Source organism: Anas platyrhynchos, chromosome 4 (assembly GCF_047663525.1).
Source record: "Anas platyrhynchos isolate ZD024472 breed Pekin duck chromosome 4, IASCAAS_PekinDuck_T2T, whole genome shotgun sequence".
Lineage (NCBI taxonomy): Eukaryota > Metazoa > Chordata > Aves > Anseriformes > Anatidae > Anas > Anas platyrhynchos.
The window spans coordinates 31,137,332-31,160,877 of record NC_092590.1 but is presented as its reverse complement, the minus strand read 5'-3'; the positions used below and the strand labels follow the sequence as shown (position 1 = coordinate 31,160,877).

The following is a 23,546-nucleotide window of genomic DNA, read 5'->3' as shown; positions in this document are numbered from 1 at the left end:
CCCCCACTAAATAAGCAAGTATGGATGTCCAAAGAGGTGTCTAGACCAGCAGTTCCAATTACACTTCCTGAAAAAGCTCTAAATTAACCATTAGTTATTTCTACAAGGTATGGTGTCAATGAAGTGATTTCCAACCCTGATACGAAACTATTCATGGCACTCTTGTTACAGAAAATTCCTTAATTGGATGCCAGCGATGCTTCCTGGCAGGAAATCATGCAATTGTTAAATGTCTGACTAGCTGAAAAGGCCTCGATTTGTAATTCCAGAGTACTTGCAGTACCTGCCAACTCTATGATCCCTGCAACATTTGTTACAGGGAAAACACCAAGTCTAAGCTTAAAATGCTGACTGAAATCTGGAGAAAATGGTTTGACTTATAACATCTAAAATGCTATCCTAAAAATGAGCAGTAAGTTAGTTCAACTTGAAATCTTACTTGACATTGGAGTAACGAGACCTGTGGAAAAATATTCACTTTTTCAGTATCAAGAAGTTCATGGCAGTGAATACTCAATTCATGTCCCACAAGGTGTGTGGAGCTTGTGCCTGCTTCTCCAGCCTCAAAGCTGAGTAAAACTTGGTGTGTCCGTCTAGTGAGGATGCTGCAATTGTCCATGATGAGTAGCAATTTATAACGTTGACCAAGATTTGCACACTCATGCAGAGTATGACAGTGTCTTTCCCCAGTGGGAATTACTACCATGCCGTTACTATTGTATGTGGCACTAATGCAACAGCTACACGACAGCACATTATATAGTAGCAATGATCAGTATATTCAAAAAGGGTAAGTCATGTCCTTTGTTGCTTCAGCCTACAAAATATTCATCTATAAGGTTTGTGACTTTATATTCAGTATCTGTGAAAAAGATCAGCATTCAAAGACCCATTTGAGAAGAACAATTCCTTTCACTTTACAGGAAAAAATGTTTGTTTTTTTTTTCCATGTTCACAACAGAAGTGGCAAGTAGTAAGAATAAGAATTTGCAAGCTCCTGATCTTACATGTACCACTTTTGATTTACACAATTGATTTATCAAGAGTATATTTGGAAATTTAATTCTTTGGACTCTTTCCAGCTCACGTTGACTATTCAGATTTTGAAGCTCCTCTAAAGTCATTGCCTGTCTGAGCAGATTAACCTATGAAGAAAGAGGTATGCACTGTGTCAAAGTGCCACTGGAACAGCACTAGGTGATAACTTGGGGGATCTCATCTGATTCGAAACACAGTAAGGGAGGACAGGTCATGCCACAATGCCACAAAATGAAAACACTTAAAATGCAAAAATGGAAAAGCAACAACTGTGTCTAACAAAAAACTCAAACCTCTGCAAAACACAATGTTGCATTTAATCGCCATCTGATGCTATATTTGAAAGATATATCTATTACTTTCAGACCGAGCCAGTACTGGCAACAGATAAAGTAAAAATTATTTGGATATGCCTGTCTGCTCCTGGATTTCTACAGTCGGAAGAAAAATCCCAGCAGTTAAGCCAGTGATATTTCTCGTCATAACAACAGCTGACGTTTATTTCACATACTCCTAATGGACTGCAAGAAGAGTCCTGCCAGCTCCAACAGCCTGGAAGTGAAGAACAGCTGCCCAGTGCATTTAGCAATGCCCTCAGCTATGAGACCTAACAGTATCTATAACCACGACCACAAATACAAGATTTCAAGGAATGCTATGCCACAAAAAATGAAGCAATTGGAATATTCTAACAGGTTTGCAAAGCAGCAGGGCTAAAACACTCCTGCAATTCATAGGCATTTTAAGGCAATGGAAGAAAAAGGAAACTTTCAGTATATACCAGTAAGAGTCAGCCATGTTTTCTTTGTCTGTGGACACAAAGTGTGAGAAAATACATCAGAGGCAGGGTGGCTAACTATAAATCTTTTTGAAAAGAACCACTTTTCCTAAAATTTGTTTCCCTACAGAATATTGACTGCCTACTATAAGGAACAAAAACAACCTCAAAAATCATCTCCAGAATCTGCTGTGCAGATTTTTTTTTTTTTTTTTTGCTACCACAGAGAGATGGAAAACCTGAAATTACATCAGGTATAAATGAAAGCTACCTGTCACAGAAAGCATCTTAAGAAGCCTAAAAAAAAAAAAAAAAAAAAAAAATTGGGACAATTAAAAATAAACAAAACAAATAAAAAAACACTACTGACAGCGTGCCACTTAAGCTTCCCTGACTGCCTACCCCTCTTCGCCACGTAATGTCACTCTCCAGTGGAAAGGTTCCAATTATATACACAAATGTACACCTGCGCAGGCACTGACAGATGTCAATAAATTATATTTCTACAAATCTTTTAAGTTATTTCCTACAGCATGTGGGCAAGAAGCCAATCTTAGTGGAAAAAAGAAGGGCTTACCTTTTCTGCAAAAACTTTGCTGAAGGTTCTGGAGAGAATTGGAAAAAGCAGTTCTCTGTTTTAACTCTAACCACTCCTCAATAAATGCAGAGTAGCACGGGCTAAAGAGTTCCAGGATGAATTAAGTACATGTAATTTAAACCTCAGTAGCATGCCCTGACTTCTATAAACCAAGTGTATGATCCTGGTACCCAGCAATACAATACCCACAACGTCTGAACAATAGGTACATATTTTTGATTATGGAAGGTGGAAGGCTAAGACAAAGGAGCCTCTATGTTTTAAGTGTCTGCACATCCCCCTAACAGCAAGGGACCTCATCCTGGCCATCTCCACAGATGGAATTACGTGGGCTGGTGAAGCAGGACTGCTACTTTTCCCTGTTTCCCTCCTTCAGTTTAGCACATAACCACTCCAGTGCTCAAAAGGCATCTATGGAGAGGGGTACAAGCAAGCCGCTCCAGGCCCAGCACATGCTGGTTCTTACTAACAAGGCTTGTGAACTTGGGCCAGTAAGCTGGCATGTCACACCAACTGGGCACCACGCTGCTTTTGAACAACAGGCAGAGCAGAGACAGCTCTGAAAACAGGGAGAGAAATCTTATGCTAGACTGGCCGGTGATTAGAATAAGGTGGAGATGTCAGAGATTTGACCTTGAGTCGCCTATGTTAGGAGTGAACATTATGGGATGCCAAGCTGAGATGCTTCTTGTTAACACTTCCTAACGAGAGGAATTAATGGGATGAGAAAACAGTTTTATGGGAGCTCTACACAGGACCTTTCCTTGTCCATGAATAACAACGCTGGTTTTTAAAAACAGAATTGTTCTATTTCAGTTGCTGAGCAGGTGGTCTGTTAAATCTTACAAGTTATGTCTGGTGGTTAAGTATTGGTGTAAATATTTTATTAAGCTTCCCAGCTTATAATAAGCATTGCTTAGCACTATTTTATGCAACACCGGCTACAGAAATTATTCTACCAAGGAAAAACAAAAGGATGAATGCGAAGCGGATAACCACTGTTATTTATTTGTTTATTTTAATATGAAAGGGAAAAAAGATTGTGAATTCCAAGTTCAATGTGCCTGTTTGGAGAAGAAGCATCTTCTTTAATCTTATCAGTTTACAGCCTACGCAAATAGGCATGCATTATCTTTTTGTTCTTGTTCTTTTAATCTCATGCATTTATTTATTTATTTGATTAAAGACCTACATTATAAACAGTTTAATCACTCAATCTATATTCCTATAAAGCTGAGGGACCATTCTGGTTGATAGTTGCTCTTCCAGTCAATTAAACACTACCTAGTTTCTCTGTCAAAGTTGCAAGCCATTTTCTGTTTCATTTCTTGGCATTTTCCCCCTTTTGCAAGCAACTTAAATGGTTCTGTGGTGTAAGTAACATACAGGATATTCATTATACTTTAAACAGCATTTTTATTACTATTTTTTCTTTTTGTTTGTAACACTGAAGAAAAGATATCTCTCCCTCTGAGAATTTTAATTATCATGTTCTGGGATGTCTGCTATATTGTTCAGTGAAATGAAGAAACTCCTATTATTAGAACAAAAAGCAAAATTGCCTGTTGCAATTCTCACCAGTTTGTTCACATACAAGAGCACGATTTATTGGCCTTGCAGTAACAAAGTTTTTGACAGTTCAGGAGGATTGTTGTAGAGACTGTGAGGCATAAAGTCATAAATTTGGAGATCCAAAAATAAGCTTCAATTCTTATTCAACTCAAGGTGGAATGGAAAAATAATGTATTTCAAAGAGATAAGATTACTCTGCTGCATACATCCAGTCAGGCATCTGAATTCTCCATCTGCACTGTTAAGTAACGCGCAGGACCTGCAATGGTTGTACAAGAAATTAGACAACATCATGTTTGAAGTATCATTATTGGAACTTCATATCCAATATAGCATTAAAGTATGGAGCTGCAAAGAACCTACAAAGGCCACAGCAATACAGAGCAAAGCAGAAGGGGAACTGGAGTAAGAGTCACACTTCCACATTAGTTTAAGTAGAAGCTAGGTCTGAAGCCAAATCATCAAAAGTGAGAGCAGAATTCTTCTTCATGTTACCTTTACTGAACTGAAAGGCATCCATCATAACGTAATTTTATCTTCTGAATAATACTGAGGGTCACTTAATATATAGACACAATACCTGGCTCAGAAAGATCCCTAGAGCTGGTACTCTCTACAGCAAACAAGCACTAGAATTCCCTCACCTTCACATGCAGGCATCTGATTTTTCATCTTCTGCTGATTAGAGCCTGACTTTCACATTGGGCATCCAGAAAAGGAGAGAAATATACAGTGAAAAAACAGCTGCAAACACTCCGACCAGCATCAGACAGGACCTACATGGGTAGAAGGGGATATGAGCTGTATCTCCAGAGTAACATTCAGCCGCCCGTGAACTACATTTCTCCCCTAGTAATCCCTGCCTCATTCAGCATGCACAATAAACTAAGGCTAGAGCTCTACAGATAAAAATGTCATTCGCTCCACAACTCTGATTTATCCCCAGCACGTCCAAATTTTGTGTAACAGTTCTGGGGAGAGGGGAGAAAAAAAGCATGGTGCAGTTCTAAGACATACTCAAATGCACACAGGAGACCTGCAGAGCAACTGGAGTCTGCTGTACCACTCAAAGCAAATAATGGTGCTGAGGCTCCACCTGGGCACACCTGCAACCTGTCCTCCTTCAGCCTCTCATAGGGTACAGGCAGTGTCAAGCTGATGCTCTGCCTATCTTCTTGGCCCAGACAGATCAATTCCTTTTTTCTTTTTGTGCAAAGGCCCAGGCTCACTCTTTGTCCCTACCATTTTTAACTCCTCTTGTCAGGTTTGCAGACCCTTCCTCCCAAGCAGCCTCCCTTTTCAGAGCTCCTGGGCACAAGACTGCATATGTCAGCAAGGCTACATGCACCCTGATCTCCTACAGCCCAAAGTGACTCGTGTTCATGATTTCAGAGGAGTCCCGCTTTGTCTCAGCCATTCAATTTTAGGGAGGTGTTAGCTATTAAAGTCTAAGACTTCACAGCACAAGACCAGGTGTTTTCAAGGTCTGCTATATCCCACAAGTGGATAAATCTTCTAAATGGAAGGGGAGAAGCACATTCCTTGCACAAGAACCAATTCATTTTGTTTCAAGGCCCCGTTCTTACAGCATCAGCATGTGTAACTTTCCAACAACATTCAATGTTTATCCTTTTCCCTCAGCTCAGGTCTCTAAATTTACTGAAACTGTTGAAAATTTCTTCTCAAACGACACATCACAGCAGAAGTTTCAAGCCTAGCAAAAGGCATAGGTAACAATGACCAGTGTCCTATGTCAAGGAAACCTAACCACTAATAGATTATTAGGGTAAAAGAAGAGTATTCACCAGTGATCAGATTCAAGGAATTCCAACTATTTCAGAACTTTTACCAATACAACTTCGTTGTAGCTTCTTCTTTTATATATATATATGCACGTATGTTTTGTATTTCCCCATGTTGAATCTCCATTGCCTTTCTGTGGAAAATTCTGTTATCTCCAAATTGTTTTCACTCTGTGATGATTGTTTGAACTGGTAACTGTTTACAAAACCTCTCTCTGTATCATTTCAGCAAGAAAGGGCCACATGTGATGTCAAATACTTAACTTTGGGTCATAGTCTTCTATTTTGATTTCTTTATATTGATATATTCACCTCATGTGAATTTTATTTTAGAAAAATAACACAAAAGCATTAGCTCCTTGCTCTGGCAGACATTTCATCATCTTTATGAAGGATTATTCACAAATTTCTTGGATGCAGTAAGGTACTTAAATGCAGTAAGATACGGTTTGATATCCACTACCTTCAACTAGAAGGCTGTTCTATTGGTTAGAAACCCAATACTAATTTCTAGAGTAAATTTATTTACAGCCAGAACTGTTGTTTGTTCTCACATCAGTGTTGTCCTATTCTAAGTAATTCTTTCCTTGTGTTTATCTCCGCACATTTATAGAGTGCTTGTACTCCCTCTCACATTTCCTTTCAATCCAAAGAAGCCAAGCTAATGACATGATGTACTCTCAACCTTTTTGACACTTATTTTGATGGTTTTTTAAATCACCATTGATCTTATTTACAGTTGAGCTATACAGCTATATAATCACAGCTGAAGCAGAAGAGACTTTGATCTGTCACACCTTAGCACAACACAGCTTCTCTTTGGTAAATTCATAGTACCTTTTTCTAATTTCCCTCTACCATTATGTACAGATCTACCCTTTTCCCCTGAAAGCAGTTTAAGAATTTCAGTAACATTGAGGTCAAACACATACTCCTGCAGTTGCTTGGATTCATTTTCCCCTTTCTTAAAAATGTACACTCCTCTGTTAATTGCTAATTAACTATCCCCTCTACTTTTCAGCAGATCTACACTCAGATTCCACCTTGACTCCATTTCCATACCTTTGGGCCTTTTCCTGTTGGAACTATAATCACCTGGTGAAAAATATGGCATGCAAGTTTTAAGACAAACCTACATTTCCAGTGCTTCAGTCCTAAGGCACTGAAAATTCCAATTGTGATGAAGAACATGTTCATTATTTCATGAGTTCAAGTGTATCTTAATAACAGCTTTGCAGGGCATGTGCATGTTTAAACACTGTTTAGAAAGAAATAATTCTAACAGTTACAGCCCTTAAAAGTAGTCTAACTTCTTAAGGATCCATAAAGAAATGTTGATAACAATTCTGGTGGAAAAAAATTAATGTCATTCCATTAGCTCCAACTATGTCTCAGGCAACCACAAGCACCCCCTCAACTTTTGCTTCCTCTCTATTATCATTACCTGGACTCCTAACAGATGTTTAAGCATCGTAACATGCATTATAGCCTATTGCTACTGACTAGGCTTTTAGCTAAAGAATGACCCCTTTTCAAGTTTTAAAACGTAGATCTAATTTGATTAGACTCAACACGTGACACAATATTAATCGTATGCCACAGCATTAAGCCACAAGAGGCAGCAGACACCTGCTCTGCAACACTTGAAAATTTCACTCCTTCATATTTAACAAAGTATTCTCATCACAAGCTTGTCGTTTAGAATACCCACAGAAAATGAAGATGAAAATGGATGTATATCATTATGTGATGCTCATAAAAGCCCATCTGCAGCCTGACAAAGGACCAGAGAGAGGTGCTGGGAGGCTGGACAACGCAAATACAACCATACCCAGCTCCTCCCTTCAGCCCACCAAAGGCCCATCACCATATGGCTGGAGAAGCATGGGGGCATGCTGAGGGGCAGGAACCCCAAGGAAGGGCTCAGAGGGGACATCCTGCCTGGTCCCTCACAAGACAGCCCCAGCATGTGCCTGCAGCACAGCACCCAGAGCGGGTATAGCTAAGTGTGCAAGCACTAGCCAAGACCAAGGCAGGTGAGCCAGCCAAGTGGACTGCATTGTCTCTGCATTTCCCACTGGCAGGCCGCTCAGCCAGGGAGAGGAGCAGGAGGAGACCCCAGTGCCATCTGTTCACACAGGCACTCTGCATGTCTGCCCGTGTTATCCCTGGGACCAGCCATGTATGTGTGTGTGACATGGGTGCACTCTGTGTCCATGTGCCAGCTGGGAATCCATTTGGCTACTCGCTGAACCCAGGGCATGGAGCTGTGGCAGCCTCACCCCATCAGGATCCTGGACCAGACTCGGTATTTTCGCCTGGCACCAGGGAAAAAAAGGCTTTTGAAAAGTTAAACGTAGCATATAGTTCAAATGAGATTTTCTTCTCCCATCCACATACAGTGATCATCATCTTTCATTCTGTATCTCGATTCGGTTCTTTTTCCACTATTTTCCACTCAGATCATTTCACCCACTTCATATCAATCTTCCCCTATCATAGATATTTCCTCCCCTCCTTTTCACTTCCACCCACCCTACCCCTAACTCAGTTTTCACCAGATTGTTTTCCTTTAGCTTACTTAGGTCTTTCTCCATTTTCTATAATCTTACATTCATCTTCATGAAATTCTTTTTATATCATTTCCTCAAAATTCTTCAACCACCCTTTCAGTAAGGATAAAGACTGCCCCTTATACAGTCTGTCATTTCTCTTCAGCTTTCTTCCTGCTTGCCAAAACTCATTCTTTGTAACATCGCCTTTCGCTCTTCTTCAAAGAGAAACACATGCAATTGAGGCACTCTTCTTCCTACTGAAATAAAACATGGCTATTTTCAAACACTTACTGAGTGAACAGGGTTTGTATTCATTTTTTTTCATAGGAGGACAGAATAAAATCCACAGACTATTACTACAAATGTAATTCAAAAGAACCAGAAAATTCAGAAAACCAAGTTTCTCACAAAGTGCTAGAGCCTCATCGCGTAACAAACCCACCAAGGAAATACTTGAGGTTTAACTATTTCTTTTCCCCTCCTTCCCTGTGTGTGGCTGCAGAAAGGAGACCGCATTCACACACGTTTCTTCCTACCCTGTTACTCCTTACCAACTTCAGCAATACTCCATGTGATTGCAAAACTGAATTAAGTTCTTTGCTCTAGCAAGAGCTTATCAAAGAGCCTTCGTCTTTTTGAAGCATTTTGCCTCAATTGGACAGAGAGCCCTTTTCTTTCAGCTCCATCGAGTACTGCACCCAGCTGGATGGGAAGACCAGCATTTGAGAGGTATTTGGAGTTAGTTTGGGTTTACAGATATGCTATCCTCCATCCAGTAACACATTTTATTAGGACTTTCACTAGCCTAAGATACTTATTTTACTGGTAGATTTTAAAATGGTATTATACAAACAAGGAAGATATATTTTAAAAATAAATACTTTCAATCCTGTAGAGTTATCAGCCTTATAGTAAAGCACCTGTTTTCATGAAAGCTCATATCCCTGACTCTTTAATGACTGTTTAGCCACACACAGAGCTACATGGAAGGACAGAGAGGGACAATTTGATACTATGGTTACGTAGAGGAACTTTCTGTACTTCATAGAAATTATTACCACTCCTCAGAGAAACAACGTAGCCACATTACCTGACCTGTGTTTGGCTGCATCTGACAGAAGGGCTTTAAAGAAAAAGAGACCACAACACTGTGAGGGTGACAGTATACATCTTTGATTTGGCACCCAAGAATTATGGTTTGGGTTTCTCTCCCAAATAAATGGGCAGCAAGACTCTCTGATCCTGCCAGAACAGGGCTCTGCCTGTGTTTGTAGATTACATGGCAAGGACAGACATCCAGCCATGCAGACTGATGCGAGTTCCACATGTTGAAATTGCAGAAGCATGACATGTCTTCCTTTGGGAACCACAATCGTTCCTCTCCCAAGGAGGCCCAAAATCAGGAAAACACAATTAGAGCCAGTTCTGCTATACACTACTTTCTGCTAGCATGTGGGGCTCTCACTCCACAGCCTACCTCTGAGCACGATTTTTTCTTACTCTGGTTGATAGCATCAAGGTCCTTACACAGCAGAGCTCACTGCAAGTGCCTCTGCACTCAGCTGACGCCGATAACCAGAGAGCTGGAGTTCACCTCACATTCATCTGCTATGCAAAGGGTTGTAGCTGCCCATTTCCAGCAACACACCAGGATTAATGCCGCCCTCCATGACCAAGACTGTTTTCCAAGCCTCACAGAATCACAGAATTTCTAGGTTGGAAGAGACCTCAAGATCATCGAGTCCAACCTCTAACCTAACACTAACAGTCCCCACTAAACCATATCCCTAAGTTCTACATCTAAACGTCTTTTGAAGACCTCCAGGGATGGTGACTCCACCACCTCCCTGGGCAGCCCGTTCCAGTGCCTAACAACCCTTTCAGTAAAGAAATTCTTCCTAACACCTAACCTAAAACTCCCCTGGCGTAACTTTAGCCCATTCCCCCTCGTCCTGTCACCAGGCACATGGGAGAACAGGCCAACCCCCACCTCTCTACAGCCTCCTTTAATGTACTTATACAGAGCAATAAGGTCACCCCTGAGCCTCCTCTTCTCTAGGCTGAACAAGCCCAGCTCCTTCAGCCGCTCCTCATAGGACTTGCTCTCCAGGCCCCTCACCAGCTTCGTCGCCCTTCTTTGGACCCGCTCAAGCACCTCCTTTTATTGTAGTTATCAAGTCCTGCCGTGCCTTACCCTGGGCTTCACTCTGCCCTAAACTCTGACCGTGCAACGTATGTACACCCTTATCTTGTCAGAAGACAGCCCCAAAAGCACACTTCTCTGTTGGCTAGAAATATGCCCTAGCCCTTACTTTACTGCTACTTGATCTCATGCCAGTATTTTCTCCCTTAGGTTAGGCAACTACCTAGCTCAGCTCTTACTACATCAATTTTATAGTTGATTCCATGTATTAATCATTATTTCCTCTTTGAACTTCTTTTGAACTTATTTCCTGAACTTCTACTTTCCTCTTTCCTCCTTTCATGCTCAAGAAGTCCCTCACTTCTGTAACATCATCTCATACAACTGACTTCTGTAGAAAGCCAACCTATATGCATATTATGTACGAAGAAACCCCCTGTATTCAACTAATCCTTTGGCTGCGCTCAGGCCATACCAATGCCACGTAGGAGAGCCGCTTCCCTTCCTCAGCTTCTCCACTCCATATCTGCCTGAAGTGGCCAGAAGTAAAAATACGGACAGTAACAACGCAAGCAAGCAGTTTGTAATGCTTTTACAGACATCCAAAAGAGAAAACGTTCATCTGAGGGATAGCTGTCAGTCAGAAACCCCTCTCTTATTTAAAGAGCTTAACTTTGGAGCACAGGTAAGTAGACGAAGAACAGTGTTATCCCAAATCAGAAATGAAACAAGCTTCTGGTCCACAGACTCTCAAAGTGAGCTGCTGAACAAAGCTCTTATACTGTTTAATGATCTGAAGTAACTCATACCTTGTATTTCCCACTGTCCCACATTGTCCAGCACGTTAATACAATCAAATATTACGTACCCCTTCTACAGAAATCGTGTTAGACGTCTGGGTGCCGACCTAAAAGTCTGTTTGCAGGTAGGCAATGTCTCTACTTGGATTCCAGTTGCTGGGAGGCAATCAATGAAACATTCCAAGTATATCCAACCCTCTTCCATCTGCTCGACTTAAGTTTTATATTATTTTATTCTACCAAGGTCTGAGTAATTAAACTGAATTTTTTTTTCTGCATGAAGAACACTGACATTGCTACATAGTCAGCTTAATATCATAAGGCTTGGCTTTGCAAAAAAGCACGCACTTTGCTTAAAATGAAGTTTAATAATTATTTCTGATTTTACAAAAATACTAAGCTATTCCTTACTTTTTTAAAGGAATACGCAGAATGGATTTAAGTTTTACAAACCAAAAACTGCCTAAGTTAGAGAATTTTCAAGTTGCAATTGATTGCACGCAGCTAGCCAGCAATAACATGCCACTCTTCCTCCCACTCCATGCACTGTACTTCAAGAGAAGTTTACATATTACAAAAGCATCCTTTCTGCTTTGCTTTAATTTCCAGTAACAGCTGCAACTGCAAGGGGACACCTCAGGTCCAGTTGCTTTGCTCCTTTTTTCTTTTGTTGCGTGTAGGGGGCAGACAGGTGCTCACTGACAGAATGCTTTTCCCCGTTTGCACGTTCAGAAAGAGCTGCCTCCTTCCACATGCTGCACACAGTGAGGCAAGGCTGCACACTGTGCCCTGTGACCACACCAGGGCTGGCCTGCTCACAGGTCCCTGGGACAAGCAGACATCCGTGGATCTTCTCTGGGGCACGTTCCTTTGAAGGACCCCTCAGCAGATAAGCAAAGCTCATGGGACAACATTCAGGCAGGAACAGCCCAACTCTCCCCACACACAAGATACCAGAGACAATTTCAACACCTTGAACATCCTTGTGCAAAAAAAAAAAAAAAAAAAAAAAAAAAAAAAAAAAAAAAAACATTCATCTTGTAAAGGAGCTATAAATATAGTAACATCTTCACTGTGGAAAGAGAATCGTTGTTTTTCAATAGTCTGAAGTTAACTTTATAGCCTTCCAGCACCGCCAAAACTGTCAGCCTCATGCTGACAGCCCAGGATCTAACCCATACACCTCTATGAGGACCAGCGTGGTATCAGTGGTGCAGTGTGACTGCCAAAGTACTTTTGTGCAAGTACGACTTGTCCAAGCACACCCCTGAACCCTAAGAACCGTTGGGTAGAACAACCTATATGAGGTTATGAGTAGAGGGAAGGACTCTGGGGACGTACAAAACTACACCGAACACGCACTCCTAACCAACTCCCTCCTACATCAAACAACAGCACTCCAATTAATGAGATTCACCATTTGGTGCATGCCTGGTTGCCAATGGATTTGGAAGAAAAGGCAATGAACTACTGGAATGGCCACACCAAACACATCCAACCGATACGACTTATCACATGAAATGGTAAAATAAGTTCAATTGTTTGCATCATGCAGCCTACTTTTTAACAGGTGCTTATGCCTCCTTCCCAAGGAGTCTCCTAAAAGCTACTGTAACAACACACAGCTGCCTGGAAGAAAATCCACATTTCAATTACCAACCATTTGGAAAAATAATATTCAGTTCAAGAGATTTTTCTTTCTTTTTTTGGCCTCTGATCACTCTGCTCACTTCAAAGGAACACACCTCATTAACCCTGATAATTAACAAGGTTATTCTCATCACATAAAAGGCTTAAGTTTCTCTATTAAGTCATTATTTGAATTTGCACTGCTATTAGATGATGAGGTTATTCTGGATTTAATTTCACATAATAAGATGTTTCTCTTTAAAGATTTTTTTTAATAAGGCACGTAATTCTCATTGACATATATGTTACATGACAGTGAACCTACTGGATAAGGAACAGATAACGTACATACAGAAACCAAACAAAATTTAACTCAAATCTAGAAAGTATGAGGCAGCAATACAAAAGGCAGCACAAATGGAAAACAGGCATCTGATGGCAACATGGCTGTGGCAGCAGAAGCCAGCAACAACTGTAAAAGGAAAGAAGGACCAAGATCAGAAGGGGATATGCACGGCTTGGGAAAAGAAAAACCTGTGTACCAACTCCAAGTTTGACCAACCCAGTAAGACTTCGCATGCTGTAGGCAAACTTCCAGCTCCCTTGCTCTTCACAGTGCAAGTGCGGTATAGCACATCGGGAGAATGTACATAAGGTTTCTCAGAACTGACCAGCTTAAAAAGTGTTCTAAAATCTAATAAGCACTTTAATTTTCAAGCATGGGTGTTCCTTGTACGTGAACTTGCTCCTTCCACAATAGGAAGGACAATTGTCTAAAGCAAGACAGTTACTCTGAGGAAAGCAGGTAATCGCAGCAGTCACGTACACAAACCACACATCAAATACAGAAACCAGTTTGTCTCATTATACACAGTGACATAATATTAGGTGATGTGTATTGTAGTTAACACAAGGAATAATCATAGCAGTGAAAAATTAGCCATGTTTACTTTGAAACGTAATCACACAGGTTTCATAGGCAGCATGCCTTACACCAGAGCATTTGAGTGCCTCAAATGTAAATACCTAGCTATGTCAAATTAACACACAAGGTTTTGCACGGGATTTAGTCACTAATAAATAATCCTAATAGTAATTCACTTAACTGCCGGAACAGATGAAACTCCTGTTAGAACAACAGCAAAGGGGAACCAGCTCACAGTTACGCTCAGCCCAGTCCCACATGGGCAAGCACCACCAGCCTGACCCATCCGCACACCTGAGAAGAGTATCGCTCATTTCAGTCATTTTCCAGAACTCCCCACCCACCCCTTTTTCCCCCATGTTTTAAAGCATCCATCACCAAGTGCTGCCACAACAAATAGCAGCAAGAAAATAAAAGGAAAAAAAAAAATTAAACTCTTCCTATAAGGAGTATCAGGAGTGCTGTGAAATATTCAGAATAAATCAACTATGCAAGTCTAATCAGAATGCTAACTCCCTAAGGAATTATCAATTTGCAAGTCTCTCGAACACCTAAAAAGGGCAAGAAAGTTGTTAAAAATATAGGAGAGTATTTGTGAATGAGCCATGCACTGAATTTTCTTTTTAAAGTCTAGAGCAAGTAACAGTTTGTCAGCTGAACAAAGGCAGAAGCATGCAAATGAGATGAACAGGGGAGGTAATGGAGGACAACTCTAAGCAGCTTGACATTTGGGCGAGCCTTTTGGCCAGGAATCAGATGGTCACACAGTTTGTAGTATTACCAGAAGCATCTGCACCGTACCTCCAGGAACACTCTGCACAAGGCTTGGACCCTGGGAAACACACCTGAAGGATCCCAGAGCATCCAGAGCTCCCTTTGTTAGCTACTCCATCCCCGTTCCCCTTCCCAAATGAGTGTTTTCCAGCAGACCCCGAGCCCTGGGAGCCGTACACCTCCACACCCGCTTTCCTTCCCTGCCCCAGCCGGGGGCTCGGCTCGCAGCGGGCGCAGCCAGGCGCTCAGCGCGGCTCCCTGATTTTCCGTCCCTTTTTGAACAAACACCCGGAGCAACCAGAGCGGCTCTGGCTCGGCTTTAATCAGTTTAAACCCAAAGACGGGAACTCTAATTAAAACCTGGACCTCCAGCTGTACGCAACGGCTAATTAGCTCCCAACTTTTTAATGAGGCGCCGCGGCAGCATCCTCTCCGGCTGCTGGGGATTAAAGGGGAGACGGGCGAGCTCTGCCGGGCAGCGCAGCAGCTGCCTGCCCCAATCGCCCCCGAATTTCCCCCAAAACCGTCCCGGGCCTTCAGGCAACCCCCCTGGGGCCGCGGGTCTCCCACCCCAAAACCATCCCCAACCCCGACCCCGCAGCATCTCGAAGGGGGCGATTCCCCGCCCCTTCAGCGGGCAGCCGACACCCCCAAACCACCAGACACCGGCTTGCAACCTCCCCCCCGAAAAAAAAAAGAAAAAAAAATCAATTACAAAATTAACAATAATTAGCGCTCCGCCGGCTCCTGCCTGCGCCGCCCGCCCACTCACCAGCGGCGGCCCGAGGAGCCTCAAGGAGCCCGGCGGCGGGGCGGCCGCTGCCTCCCGGCCGCTGCCTCCCAGCCGCCGCCCGCCCCATCCCGCCCCATGCCGCCGCACAGCCCCGCCGGCCCGCTGCCGCGACACGCCGCGACACGCCCCCGACATGACGTCACCCCGCCCCCCCCGATAAACGGCCGCCAGGGGTGGGAGGTGGGGGGGGGGAGGCAGCGCCCGCCCCGCGCCGTGAGGGGAGGGCAGGGGAGGGGAGGGAGGCGCCGCCATCACGGCCTCGTGGCGGGGCTGGGCCCAGCAGGTGGCCCCGCTGCCTCCCGGCACGCCCGTCCTGCGGTGACAGCGGCTCTGTTACCATCCTAAAGAGTGAAAAGGCGATAAAAGTGTTCGCATTTCTCCTCTCGCCGCCTCCCAGCACTAGTTGCAGCCCTCAGTTGTAGTCAGACTTTCAGAGATACAATGATAAATAAGATGCGAAGTCTGAGTATCTTCATTTGTGATTTCACCTAATCGGGTTTGTAACAGCGGTTATTATATCATGGCAAATAAAACTGAAAACAGCCTTAATTAGTGCTGCTCTGCCTTACTATCGTAACATACAGCATCAAAATACATTATCTCCTCTCTTGGAAAGGCAGCACTGGGGCAGAGCTTCCTGTTATCCACAGGATGCTTTTTCAAATGCTGAATCGGTAATAAAATAAAATAAACCTTTGTCCCCTTGGGGATCCTGATCCTCTCCCTCCAGGCAGGGGCAGCCACGTGAAGCTTCTGTCTGCTGCATGAGGTGAGTGGACTTGGCGCCGAGGTCTAGTAGAGGCGACCAGTCTCATGAATCCAGCGCTATGTCATTTCAGCGAGACACTTCAATGATTTCATTAAATGGAACACAAAATTTTAAAGGAAAAAATACCCTCTGAATCCGCAAAGACAACTGCTATTAGGAGAATAACGAAGCAACTATTAGCACAAGACAAGGGAGCGGGTGACATTTGGACAGTAACGGTTAGCTGAGAAAAGATGTGTACTCGACAGAAGATGTGAGCCAGACAATTCATTGAAATAAGTTCGTATAAAAAGACAAGCTCAGTTTAACATCACAGAATGATTTCCTCATACTGAATTTCTCAGCAGAGCAGTCTGTCAGTGGAAAAGGCTCATTTTAATCTCTACCACTGCACCAGTTAGCACTGAGGGTAATACTAGTTTAAAGAGACTGCAAACTTTTTTACATTCCTGTGAATTAGATCAAGTGAGCTGGGAGCCGTACCTTTGCTTCCTTCCAAAAAAAAAAAAAAAAAAAAAAAAAAAAAAAGGCTGAGAACTACACAACAGAGCAACTTACTATGACAAAAAAAAGGTATCTGAGTTTGCCACTTACCATACCTGAACTTTTTTCTTTCATCCAGATTCCATGTTCCTGCAAACCAGTACAGCTGGGCTTTTAAAGGGACATGAAACTTACGCAAGAGTTTGTGATGAGCAAGATCCTGAACAGTACCTCAAGAGGTTCAGGAACGTATCATTTAAACAAACAGCTATAATTTCATGAGTTGATCCTTCCAACTATCAAAAATGAATATTGCATTTACAAAGCTTTCATAAATCCATGAATGACAGGCCATTTGTACAGCTACATATCACAAAATCTATGTGAAAACGTATGCCAAATTCTAGGTTTAAAGACAAAACACAACACATTTAACATGGAGAACATGGCCAAGAAAAAGGGAGGGAACAAAGAATCAAGCTATATTTAAGGCAGAATAACAAAGGGAATGAAGGGAGGAAGTGTTACAACGGGTACTTTGTTTTAATGTTTGTAATGAGATTCAAATTGACTTACAAGTGCAACATCAGTTTGCAAAGCAATTACCAATTTTAAGTCAGGATCTGCAGGCTTGATCCATGAAATGAAAGACAGCAACAGCACCACTCTCCTGTTCAATTATAAGTAACTTAATGATTTGAGCCTTTGCCAAGCCCTTAGGATGTGGTTACGCTGCCAGTTCAAGCCTATGTAAGAGGCTGCCACCAAAAGAGGGGACTCTTCCTTTCCTTCAGCTACTTTCAAGCCTTCGGGCGTCAGCATTAATAAATAGACAGACGATGCGGTAAGCAAGACCAGCTTATCCACCAGGCTGTCCAGAGATCTGCATATCTGAGAAAATCCAATCCCTCTCCGCTCCCCTTCCAGCTGTCACCAGTCCTTGGCGCTCAGACCATAGCAGGACGAGCTCACCCGCAAGCAGTAGCTCAGCACATGGGTTGGGAGAAGAGAAAACAGAAGGAAAGTCTTCAGCAGAAATGTGGTCACACTAGCTCAAGCCAGCTGTGAAACACACAAGTGGAAGCCATTAAGCCATGGCCAAAGACTGATATTATTGAGTGCAGTGCTTTCCTTTCCTTCTGCTGACAGATCTTCATTCACTAAGTCAAAACCAGCTGTCTTGGTGTACTGTACCTGTACTTTGCAGTGGAACAGCTCAAAACAAGGAGGATCAAGTCAGTTCTTCCTTGGAGCTGATCACTGCTTGGCTGTGATGTGTTAATTGTGTTATAGCAATTGTTAAAATGTGATAATTACATTTCCATTGTAATTACTTTTGCACTGATGATTTCTTCCTTTCAGGATAAAATAGATGTTTCATTTGTTCATGTTAAAATCAACATTAGAATCTGAGTAAAAAGTAACCACGGTGCAACAATGCTAGAAATGAGTATCTCCAAGACTGCATAAAAGGTTTTCATTAGAATAATAAATAAATAATACACAGAAGCCAGCCACTTATTTCTGCTTTACTGAACTGCTTCCATAGTCTGTTTGCCCTGCTGCAAGATCTTTAAAACACGATTTCATGCGTATTCAGAATAAGAAGCAAGTAGTAGAAGGCAGAAAAGTAGAGCTTTTCAGATCACAAAGGTGAGTGTCCAGATACAACATGAAAATGACAGAAATTGCTTGCCTTGTTCTTCTCCCTCCTCTGTGTAAAAAAAAAAAAAAAATCAACTGAATTAAGAGACGTCCTGTCATGCTATACATTTGTGCTATATATTCAACAACAGCAATTCATACTTCCCATTGCCTGAACTAAACAAGCTAAAAAGCAGCATCATAACTCGTTTCTCACTTTGACCTTGATACTCGTCATTAATGAGACGGTTTTACTTTGACAAATTATGCAAGTGACCTCCTCACGTACATGACCACCATAGCACCATGCACCTGAATGATTTGTGTCTCTTCGCCATGTTCCTTGAAATAGTGATCTCTGCACAAAGTATTTTTAAGGTGAAGTATTAATTTATCATCCTTCTCTTAAATTAACCCTCTGTATTTTATATCCAATTACACACCCTTTTGCCATTTCATCCTAACATCAACTCCTTCCTTCATCTTAGAACAGCAGGATGTTGATGCATGCAAAACTGATACACTGGGTTGTTAATAGCACCTGGTTTTATTAACTTTTTATAACCCAGACATTCAGTTTTCCTCATTCTGCAATCGTCTGCTGAGAGCCAAAATGCAAAAACTTTGTTTTGCTGTAAATTAAAGCACTTCAAACTGAGGACTAGGGGATATCTGGCTTTAAGGAAATACTTGCCACATGCTGCAGTGCAAGTTCTATTCTAAAGAGAAGCGGGTCACTTTTTTACACTACTACCAAATCTGTGTCATATTTGGCTTGCTGAAGTATCCTTAATAATTAGAAGAGCATTTCAATAAAAAGATACACAGATACAGTATGAGGATTGATGTACCATCAAGAGACAGCACACAAATCTGAACACGTGAGGATATGTAGCAGCAAAACTCAGTGCCGGTAATTTAGAACCACAAGCAGGAAATATTACGTCTTCTGCCAACCCTCCTCCTCTTTCATCCTTATAATATCATGCCTACAAGTGCTGTGCTTCAAGTTACCTCTCATACAATTTTAATTCAGACCTACATATCTTCATGTTCTACACATGATGATGAGACAATGTTACACTGGCTCCCAGTAGCAAGTGTTTTATATAGTTATTACTCCCATTTAAGAGAGCATGTGAATAGTTATTACTCACATTTAAGAGAGCATGGTACCTCCTCACCCTTCAGGCTTTTCCAGGTCTCTGCTCATAACAGAACTAGCATTACAAATGTTTCACTAAGCGTTTTCTATTCTGAAATTTTACTATGGGATTGCATATGTAATAGTGTTTTGGTAGTCAGTATGCCTATTCAAGGTAACCATGAACAAAGCAGTGTTTTAACAAAATAAAAACAGTGAACATCAGGGCAGAAAGACAATAAAAGCTGTCTGCCTACCAAAAGCACCAAAACAAAGCAACAGAGTAAAAATAAGAGATTGGGCAAAACACCACTATGAGATAAAAACATTTTCATTTAGAGGCCATTTTGGTACCTCCATTATTTTTTATCTTGTGATCTTTTACTCCAAGTTACCTACAGCTCCTGTGCTGTATTTCCTTCTCAAAGACATTCCTAATTCAAACACGGAAAGAAAATTAACAGATTTTGCAAAACTGAAAGAAATAGTTACAATAATCCAGAATTAATATCCTGTTCCTGAGTACCATAGAGTGTCAAAGGTGTGGTCTGTTGTACATATTCTCTAGCTGCTTAACAGTAGCCTACTACAGCAGCTGTATTAGATCAATACGCATTATTGAAGTAGAACAAGCATTTTTGGTCACAATAAAATAATGCATTTTTACAACCATATTCTATTAAAAATCTCATCGACAATTGGGTTTTTTGTTTGGTTGTTTTTTGTGTGCACGTGTGCTTTTTCTCTTAAAACAATAAATTAATGGCTCTACGGGACCCTTCATAGCTCTTTATAGGCTGGCATTATGCTAGAGATGCTGAATGCTTGCATACCCAAATTACATCTGCAATTGCTAAAGCTACATTGTTCTCTCAAGCACTCACATTGTCAGGATTAATTCTGTTGGGGTACTCCAGCTTCCCATTCATTCAGGCACGGAACTGCAACATCTAAGTCTGGCCCACTGAACTTTATTTGATTTGGAATTACTGCCCTGTGCACAGACCAGCAAACCATTTCTGGTACAGTTCACTTAGCTGGTTTCTAGTTTTCACATTTGCACTTAAGTTGAAGTGCATATCCCCTGAAGTGGACATTTTAACTACACTGGCAGCAGGCCGTTCTTGTTTAAACTGTTAAGTGCTGCTATTGCATTTCCAGTTTCTGGCATCTTCTTGCATTTTCTCTCCTGGTTTGCATACTTGAAGAGCCACATGAACTGGCTGGTCTCTTGTCCTGCTTTTCATTATGATAAATTGGAATTGCTGGGTTCTCGTTAGATTTGTTTCCTTAACTAACAGGGGTCTTTCCAGCAACAGAAACCCCTCCAGTCTTTCTTGTATATACATCTGTTGTTGATGAGATGACTTCTTTAATACGTCCCCTTATGCCTTGTTCTTTCTAAGAAAGTAATAATTGAAACTTAAAAACTATAATCCAGAATTCATATATCTGGTTTGCTAATATCTCCAAAATTGAGAGAGAGAACAGGAATCACTTCTTGTTCCACACTACTGCAGCCATTTAAATAAAATTATTAAAATATTGCATTAATCAGTGATGGCTCTGAATACACAACTGTTAACAGAAATCAAGTTTGAGGTAGCTTGTAATTCCAGGAGTATGTGTGTGAGCATGAGTGCGCACGTATGTGCACACGTGTACAAAGTGCACAGGCTCTTTTCCAAGCACAACAAAATTATTAAAAATAACTGAGATTCAATGCTTAATTAAAAATGTACAGCATCCATCTTTACCTTCTGATGAAAATTTAGTCAAGCCTGACAACACAAAGCTACATAAAGTGGAAAGCCCTGCTGAAGCTTGCAGGATACGAAGAGAAAGGAAAGGTCAGTCAATAACTCATTTAGATATGCTACAATGTGTATCTTCCTTTCCATTAACGTCTAAAGATCAGTTTTCCTCCCACATCTGACTCAACAAAACTCATCCACTGTTTAGGAAGTGGGAGACAATCATTTTCAAAATACAACAAGTCTATACTAACAATTTACCTGAAGAGTCAGCCCGACACACATGTATTGCTTGATGGCAGCAGCATCGCTCACAAGTAACTCTAGGAGACTGCATGTGCACGTGCTAAAGAACAAACACAATGATCTTGCCTCATACATCAAAGCAAAAGCCCTAAGTGAGTCAAACTAGTTATTAAAACATAAGAAATGTGTTTGTCTTTTTCACAGAATGAACCAATAGCTATTTCACAAAGCCCAAAGAAGACATCTGTGGCTTTGGGTATCACACTTTCCTCACAGGCATAATTATCTTCTAAAATACATTACCTAGTTAAATACAGAGCAGCTTTTACTGCTCAATTTTACTGGAGTACAGATTAAAAATTGCTTATTTAGGGGTTGCTTCTAACTCTCCTAATGTCTCCATACTTGTTACTGTCCTGTATTGTAAATTTTCAGGACTGAGTTAGTAATTAATCAGTGTCATTTGAATTAGTTAACACACTTTCCTGATCCCTTGTAGCCTTCCTTCTCCCCATTGTCCCGAGAACAAAGCAAGACCTTGGAATGGTTGTGTACCCAGGAGAATCCTTTGCTTTTGATGTCCCCCAAATACTTAGTGAATTATTAAGGTTTAGTTAAGTGATCAGACAAAAAAGCCCATCCCTGGTTTCAGATTTAATTATATGCATACACACAGCTCTTCTAAGTAAACATCACCTAATGAGATTCCAGGTTTTAAAAAAAAGCAGTGAGTGTTCTGCCTCACCCCCAGTTGGCCACTACAAATTCATATTATTTCAATACCATAATAACAGTCCAACCAAAGAAGTCAAAACACTTAGAAGAAAATAGTACTCAGTAGCTAGCTTTGCAAACTTATACAGCCCATAACCACCACATTTATTTTTTTATTATTATTATTTTGAAATAGAACCAATCCTCACACCATTTTCTCTTTACAACTCCCCATGCAAAACAGGCAGCCTCATTAGCAGACAGAAGTTATCCCGTGGCACATGGTATTCTGGCAGTGGTGAACATATTTAGTGCTTGACAGGTAGGCAAAAGTTTGTAGCTGGAAAGGATGAACAGAGCCATTTTCTAGTATGGGTACTGTGTTTTACTCTTTCAGAGGTGTTTCTAGTATTTATAGATCAAAGACTGTGAGACTGTCATGGTTAAGGACAACAGCAGGCAGTGTTCAATGAAATGAAGAGAATGTGGGCACGGTCTCCCATTCTTCACTTCTTTGGTCTACGATGTCTGAATTTTATTGAGGGCCACTGAGAGGATGTTGAGTTTGTCAGATACTTGAATCAGGTTACATTCAGGTTTTTGAAAGCTATAGAAAATATCCTCAGCCAGATGTTTCAGTATCTGATTCTGTAGCTTGTTCACTAAGGCATTTTTACTGTGATTGTTGTAATGTTATCAGTATTCTTGGGAATACCATTTCAGTTTAGTAATTTGTGCAAAGAACACCAGAAATAACTCATTGAATATAATTTATTCCAATAACCCGAAGTGACTAAAGGATGTTGTTATTGCTTTTGGTTAAACATTCTCTTCTACTTTTCCCTTCCTTCTCCAAATAAACAAATTATTGGAATAAACTGAGATCTTTTAATTTATTTACTTGCCATGGGACAGATGACTTCCTATGGAATCCACATCCCAAAGAGCTGTTGAGATAAATGACATGGCAAGTATCATTCACAGCAGGTGGCAGAAAGGGTGATGTAACAGCAAAGCTGTTTCCTATTATGCAATCTTGCAGGAAAGAGCCCTAACTTTCACATTTTCTAGGAATTAGGGCCCAGACAGAAAGACGTGGTTTTTAATGGGATCCAAAGTTGTACTCAATTTTAAGTTTTACAGTTTTTCTTAATGCACTAATGATACTTCAGAAAGTCATTAAAAGACACATTTTAGGAAGTAACAGCAATCAAAGTCAGAACTCAAAAGACACAGATACATAATTTATGCTAGCTTCTTGGAAATAGAAATTCTTGTTTTTCAAGTTGATTCAAAGGAACTAGCAACTAGCACACATTGTTTGTTTTTTTCTTAATGTTGCAGTATGTGGAGATCCAGTTCAAATGACATTGCTGCCCAGTATG

At 41.2% G+C, this 23,546-nt stretch overlaps 1 protein-coding gene across 12 annotated transcripts in view; it reads right to left on the bottom strand.

Annotated features, from left to right (window-relative positions):
* Positions 1-23,546, bottom strand: part of MARCHF1 (membrane associated ring-CH-type finger 1) — a 295,689-nt gene that overhangs the window by 215,702 nt on the left and 56,441 nt on the right. For 4 of the 12 annotated variants that reach the window (XM_072037338.1, XM_027456481.3, XM_072037341.1 and 1 more), the window contains exon 1: positions 15,387-15,533. The exons of 5 other annotated variants lie outside the window; for them this stretch is intronic. The gene's annotated coding sequence lies outside the window, so the exon portion shown is untranslated. Of the gene's footprint in view, positions 1-15,386; positions 15,534-23,546 lie in introns of those variants that run through there. 3 more of the 12 variants (XM_027456487.3, XM_038178060.2, XM_027456475.3) reach the window with 3 other exon arrangements.